The sequence below is a fragment of the Nymphalis io genome, chromosome 29 (genome assembly GCF_905147045.1).
Source record: "Nymphalis io chromosome 29, ilAglIoxx1.1, whole genome shotgun sequence".
Classification (NCBI taxonomy): Eukaryota; Metazoa; Arthropoda; class Insecta; order Lepidoptera; family Nymphalidae; genus Nymphalis; species Nymphalis io.
The window spans coordinates 3,969,099-3,975,752 of record NC_065916.1 but is presented as its reverse complement, the minus strand read 5'-3'; positions in this window follow the sequence as shown (position 1 = coordinate 3,975,752).

Genomic DNA, 6,654 nt, shown 5'->3' with positions numbered 1-6,654 from the left:
TATTTGATAATTATAAATGCAGGCTGTCTCACGATATTTTAAACGCAAACTAATCACATGAAAATTCACTGGTGCTTGTTTAGGTTTGAAACAGTCATTATTGTTTAAGGTAGTGTTATATGTATTTCACTATGCCTGCTCGATATATATATTTAAAAAAAACACACAGAAAGTGACTTGGGAACAGATAAGTAACATTCCTTTTGAATACAATAACATAACATGAATGACAAATTTCATTATCAAAATAATCACAACAGATAACCGATAAGGCATTTTAATGTTTTTATTAGTCATAACAGATTAGAAAAAGTTAAATTTAAAAAAATGTTTACTATAAAATATGTTTATAAATGTTATATTATTTTATAAGAAAGGGGGGTAAGGGGGGAACGGAACTACCATCTAAACCGACCCAATTGCCAACCTCACCTGCACGTGGTGCTCCCTGCTAGATAACAGACGAGGCTCTGGCGACCGATCAATGGCGGTATAACCATACGCACCATGATTGGAAAAAGGGAAACAGCGACCTTGAGGTACAAGTAACCTCTAAAATGTCTGGTGCAGAAGGCAAGGGGAAACCACTGCACTATTATTCCCTAGTTATCGTCAGCTTTATGGAAACGTCTAAGAAAGAAATGGCCCCGAGTTCCTGGCGTCCCTTAGATGGGACAGGGGTGCTAAGAATCTCCAGGTGGAAAAAACAACAAATGAAGATAGGAACGTGGAACGTCAGAAGCTTGAAGAGTCCTGAAAAAGTCTACAATGTCTGCAAAGAAATGCAACGAATGAAGATTAACATCATGGGACTAAGTGAGATTAGATGGATAGGCAAAGGTAAACACCAAATAGATAATAATTACACCATGTATTACTCTGGTTCCGAGGATAGCTCCAACAAGTATGGAGTGGGAGTAATCATAAACACAAAATACATTAATGCACCTGTTAACTTAGTACCAAAATCAAACCGAACCATGTTAATATCATGTAGACTCAAACAACTAAAGAAGAGAACACAGTACCACGCAATAGACGTGAGGAAACTTAAAGAACTTAACATCCAAGATAAAGTGGCGAAAGAAATAAACGAGTGGGCAGCAGATGAGAAACCTGGGATAATGCGTACGGTGGAGGAAGAGTGGTGTTCAATGAAGAACAAAATATTAAACATCAATAAGACACACTTGAAAAGAGATTGGATTCCTAAGCAGAGTGGGATGACAGAAAAAATATATGATCTTATCGAAGAAAGGAGAATCTACAAGAATTCCGACAATAGCAAGTATACTGAGATTGATAAGAAAATTCGGCGTGAAGTTCGTTATGCTAGAGATGCTTGGTATCAGTGCAAGTGTGATTTTGTGGAGGACCTTTATGCTAAACATGATGCATTTAACCTGCATAAGGAAATAAAATCTTTGGTAGGACACAAAAAGACGACTCACCAACTTACGGATGAAAATAATATTCCCATATTAGATATATCAGGAAAAAAACACCTATGGGAACAATACATTTCATCAATATACCGACGATTTCGATTTAGACGATTAAGAAAAATGCCAGCAGATCATTTACCAGTTGATGTTGATGACAGCTGTAACGGTATTGACGAGTAAGCTTAATGTGTGTAGACGAGTAAGGGGTGCTAGCGGCCGTATTGCGTTCGACCGTACCTGTAGTTATTACGTAGTCGTAGCCCGGTAGAAGTCGGTAACTCTTGAGGCAACTCAAGTAGACCGTGGGTGCGCGGTGCGCGTTTAACTCAGGCGGAGGTCGGGGTCTAAGAGAGACCACAATGGTGTGTAGTCACGGGGTGATACACATGGACACATGCAAGTTTTCGATCCACGCGGTGGATGCGGCAGGGCAATGTGATTGCCAGTCGGTTAGAGCCGTGGCGCTAGAGGTTTTTACTCGTAGAGTTTTGTAAACTTTAAAGATAATGTTGCAGTATAGTGTTAATGTGGAATAAAATGACTGTGGTATCTGGCCTGGCGTGGTGATCTTGACTGTAATTGTAATTTTGATTATTTTGAATTCCTATTGTTCGATATTGTTTTAAAGTAGAGTTGAAGTTGAGTTGTTAATAGAAATTAAACTAGTGATCTAAGAGTTTCTTTATTTATCCGATGTGTATGTAATGTCAGAAGTGGCCGAGCAGAACAAGGTTTTCCTGTGGTATGTTTTGTCGGCAGGTTAACAATCACACGTGGGCGTGTGCAAGCAGGATGGCCGTGTCGCAACCGGGTGAATTATTTCGGTCAACGCCATCTAGTGGTATACGTTCGAGACTACGTTATGGAATCGTTTCCGGAACGCCAGCGCCACGTAGCGGCACTCGATGGAGTTTGTGTAAGCATGCGCCAGAGGGGAACGTCCTACCACCAGATCGTCGCCATAAACAGGATGCAACGCGTGTTGGATCTGATACCGGATTGGCTAGACAAGTGGAGGATGGCTGTCAACGTTGGTAAGACGGCCGCCGCTCTGCTTGTCGGTGCTGATAAGCCGATGCGTCGGCTCACCTTCCGAGGCCAGGACGTGGGATGGCAGACCTCAGTCTGCTACTTGGGGTGTCACTTGGACCGCAGGCTGCGCATGATACCCACCGTTAACAAGGTGGTGAGTCATGCCGCGGCTGCCCGGTCTAAGCTGCACACCCTCTTCACGTCACGGCTTCCGTTGAAGACCAGACTGAGGGTCTACGGTGCCTACGTCCGCTCGCGCCTGACGTATGCGGCCCCCGCCTGGTACGCACTCTGCTCAGCGTACCAGAAGCGGAGGATTCAGATCCAACAGAACCGATGCCTACGTTTGATTGTAGGAGCTCCGAGGTACGTCAGAAATGATGTCATCCATCGAGACACCAGGACGCCCACCGTGAGGAGTTCGTCCGCAAGCTCGCTCGCTCGCTATTTGCTAAGGCAGATAGCAGTGCGAGCGTACACCTCCACGGTATAGCACCGCTTCATGCCAGACCACCTGAGGGGCGTACGCTACCTCGTGAGCTCCTACTGTCGCCGACCATCAGCGCCGATGCGGGCATCGGTGAAGAGGACGACGACGATCTGGAGACATGATAGGACGACATCACCCTCAAGAAAGGAAAATCGTAATCGTAATCGAAACTTATAGCCACCGGGTCATAACGACCCTGGCCCTCTGGGCCAAAACGAAAGGACACGACGGATGAATCCGTCGGGGAGGACCATCCCGGGTAGGGGGGGCAACCCCGAGGCCCGTACCCAGACTGGCCTAGGCCAGCCAGGAGGACCATTGATTGAGGGGAACGTCGGACAGGACTACTCTCCGAGCGTTCGGCGCGTGCGGTCACAGAACCATCGCGCATTCCGGTCACCTACTTAAACTGTGTTACTGAGTCATTATACTGTGGTTGATTGTAAAAGTGTGTTTTCTTGGTCCTTCGTCACCCACCGATAGACGCCTACATAAGAAAACCATGAACTATAACTGTGGTGATGGCCCTCCGCCGTCATATAAAATACAAATTTGATGATAAATATAGAGTAAATGTAAAAAATACACTTATAAATATACATTTTTTTAGTAGGATTACTTTTTAGGTATTTTTAGTTCATACAAATTATAAATTAAAATATTTACTTACATTAAAATAATTACAGGCACAAGGGACATAAAATCTTAGTTCCCAAGGTTGGTGGCGCATTGGCTATAAGCGATGGTTGACATTTCTTACAAAGCCAATGTCTAAGAGCGTTTGGTGACCACTTACCAGCAGGTGGCCCATATGCTCGTCCACCTTCCTATTCTATAAAAAAAAAAAAAATTGTTTTTACAGATGAAAAACGAAACAGAAAATTATTTAATTAATTTTGTTCCCATAAATATTTCTGAATTTCAAAATGGTGTCACTTAAAAATGTCTTACGTTTGTGTTACATAAATACGTATATTTAACTTAAAATAGCAAGTTATATCAGCTTACAGGAACTAGAAAAATCATTTAGATTTAATGTACAAAATTTAAATACTTCGACAAAAGATATGTATACAACAATACAATAATATGAATCGCGCCAAAATTTAAATTTAAAATGGCGTCATGATTATGTTTAAAAATATTTAATATTTTAATAAATTTAAATAACACAATACGAATTTGAAAATGGGGTCTTTTCAAAATAACAGAATATGACATAACAGAGCATTTTGGCCTAGTGGTAAGAACGCGTGAATCTTAACCGATGATCGTGGGTTCAAACCCGGGCAAGCACCAGCACCATGTTTATAATTCATCTCGTGCTTAACGGTGAAGGAAAACATCGTGAGGAAACCTGCATGTGTCTAATTTCATTGAAATTCTGCCACATGTGTATTCTACCAACCCGCATTGGAGCAGCGTGGTGGAATAAGCTCTAAACCTTCTCCTCAAAAGGGAGAGGAGGCCTTATCCCAGCAGTGGGATATTAACAGGATGTTACTGAGCATTTTTTAATATTCTTGAGGATGGTTATCACTCAAATGCTATTTCTGATGTTAGGTCTGCTATTCTTTTAATAATTATTGTTATTTAGCTTAGCGGTATTTTTTTCCATTCATGTTGCCGCAGAGTCTTAAACACAGGCCATTCCTTATATATTCAAAATGGCGCCTAATAAAAATAAAATATAATTTTCAAGCAGTGATGAATCGCTTGAATTTTGTAAAAATTTACCAAAATAGTAATATATAATTTTGTTTTGGTACATATTCAAATTTAGTATTGCATAAGTTAGGTAATAGACGAAATTTCATTTATATTTATAACTGATCAGAATATGATTGACGGGAATAGTTCGTGCTTATTATAAGCCTGAAGTTCTCAAAAAAATATGACCGAGTTATTACAACTTATACCTAAATACCTGGATGTTTATTTTTTAATTTATATATAATTAACATTATTTTATGCTGCAATTTTTTTAAATTTGTTATGTGTAATATAATAATCAGGTTAGTAAAGGTTTGAATATGTTTTTTTATTTAAAAAAATAACTTTTAACGCGACACGTTTTCTTAGACCAAAAACGTAAATGATACTAATTATCTTTGTTTAAAAAAAATCTTATTCAACCATTAATTGCTTTTATTAAATTATGTTTAATATTATTGTAGTTTAATTAATATCGATGCCACAGATAGCTATAAAAATATTAATTAATACAAATCATAAAAGGTCAATGTCATATCGTCTAAAGTAAAATCGGCATTAAATAATCCGATCATTGATAGTTAGATATCGTAATGTTATATAAATATGTATCATTAACTTAAAATTGCAATTTTAAGTAAATAATAATAATAATAATAAGCTGGAATAGCCGCTCTTGCGAAGCTTAATTCCAGCTGAGACTACTTTATTGGAACCCAGGTGGCATACGCGGCCATATCCGGGAGCTGACCCTACTCACCCAGTCGCAGGATATTCACGTAATCCTCCTGGGCGAGACGAGGCTCTCGGCCGAAATCGAGCTCCGAATCCCGAACTTCTTCGTGTATCGGCGAGATGAAGTCTCTCCCCGGGGCTGCCCATTCAGAGGAACTGCAGCCCTGGTGAGGAGGGATATCATACACGAAGAACTTGCACATGCACCGTTTGTGAGCCTACGTACGCAGGGGGTGCGAGTGCATGCTGGTGAGACGGAGCTGCTGCTGTATGCCGCCTACAAGCCACCCGGACAGGTTTTCTGCAGCACCGATGTCCAATCGCTTATTGACTCGCCGATGCCTACACTGATCGTAGGTGATCTGAACGCGAAGCACCATGCTTGGGGCTCGCGCGTCATCACCCAGGCGGGTAGGCACCTGCTCGAGGATAGCGAACGACAGGGTTACGGTGTGTTGGGTCCAGGAGCGCCGACCCACATACCGACTAACCCTACGTACCAGCCGGACGTCCTGGACATCGTGCTGCACCACCGACTAGACGCACCCATCGATGTTGAGGTGAACTACGACCTCAACACACAGCACCTACCGATTGTGGTCACAATCGCCCTCCAGCGCGACTTCACAGTGCCCTGCTCCCCTCGTTTGCGGGTCGACTGGGGGCGCTACTCCTCAGAGCTCTCGGAGTTTGAGCTCACGGTCCCGATCGCGACGACTGAAGATGTAGAAGGAGCTGCTTCTAAAATTTCTGAGGCGATCCAGAAAGCCAAAGAAGCAGCCACCTCTCAAGGAAACACGCCGAGAAGTCGTCAGGACCAGCTGCCGAGCTCGCTCCGAGTGAAACTGAGGAAGAAGCGTAATCTTCGCCGACTATGGGCGCGAACGCGCTGCCCGAGGGTGAAGCGTGACCTCAATAGGATTGCAGAGGAAGTGTCGCGTGCGCTCGTGGCTCTCGAGGATGACTTCTGGGAGGCCACCATCGATCGAGCATCCGAGCACGACACTACGCTGTACCACCTCTGCAAACAGCTTACCGGACATGACTCGCCTGTCTACCCGCTCCTAGATCGAGCGGGTAACAGAAGATATTCCGCCAGCGACAGAGCAGAGATCCTGGCGGAATATTTGGAGGGTCAATTTACCCCCAACCCACCGGACTTATCTAAGATCGATGTCGTCCATCATCACGCGGCGATCCAGAGTCAAGTGGAGGTATTCCTGTCGGCCCAAATCCCGC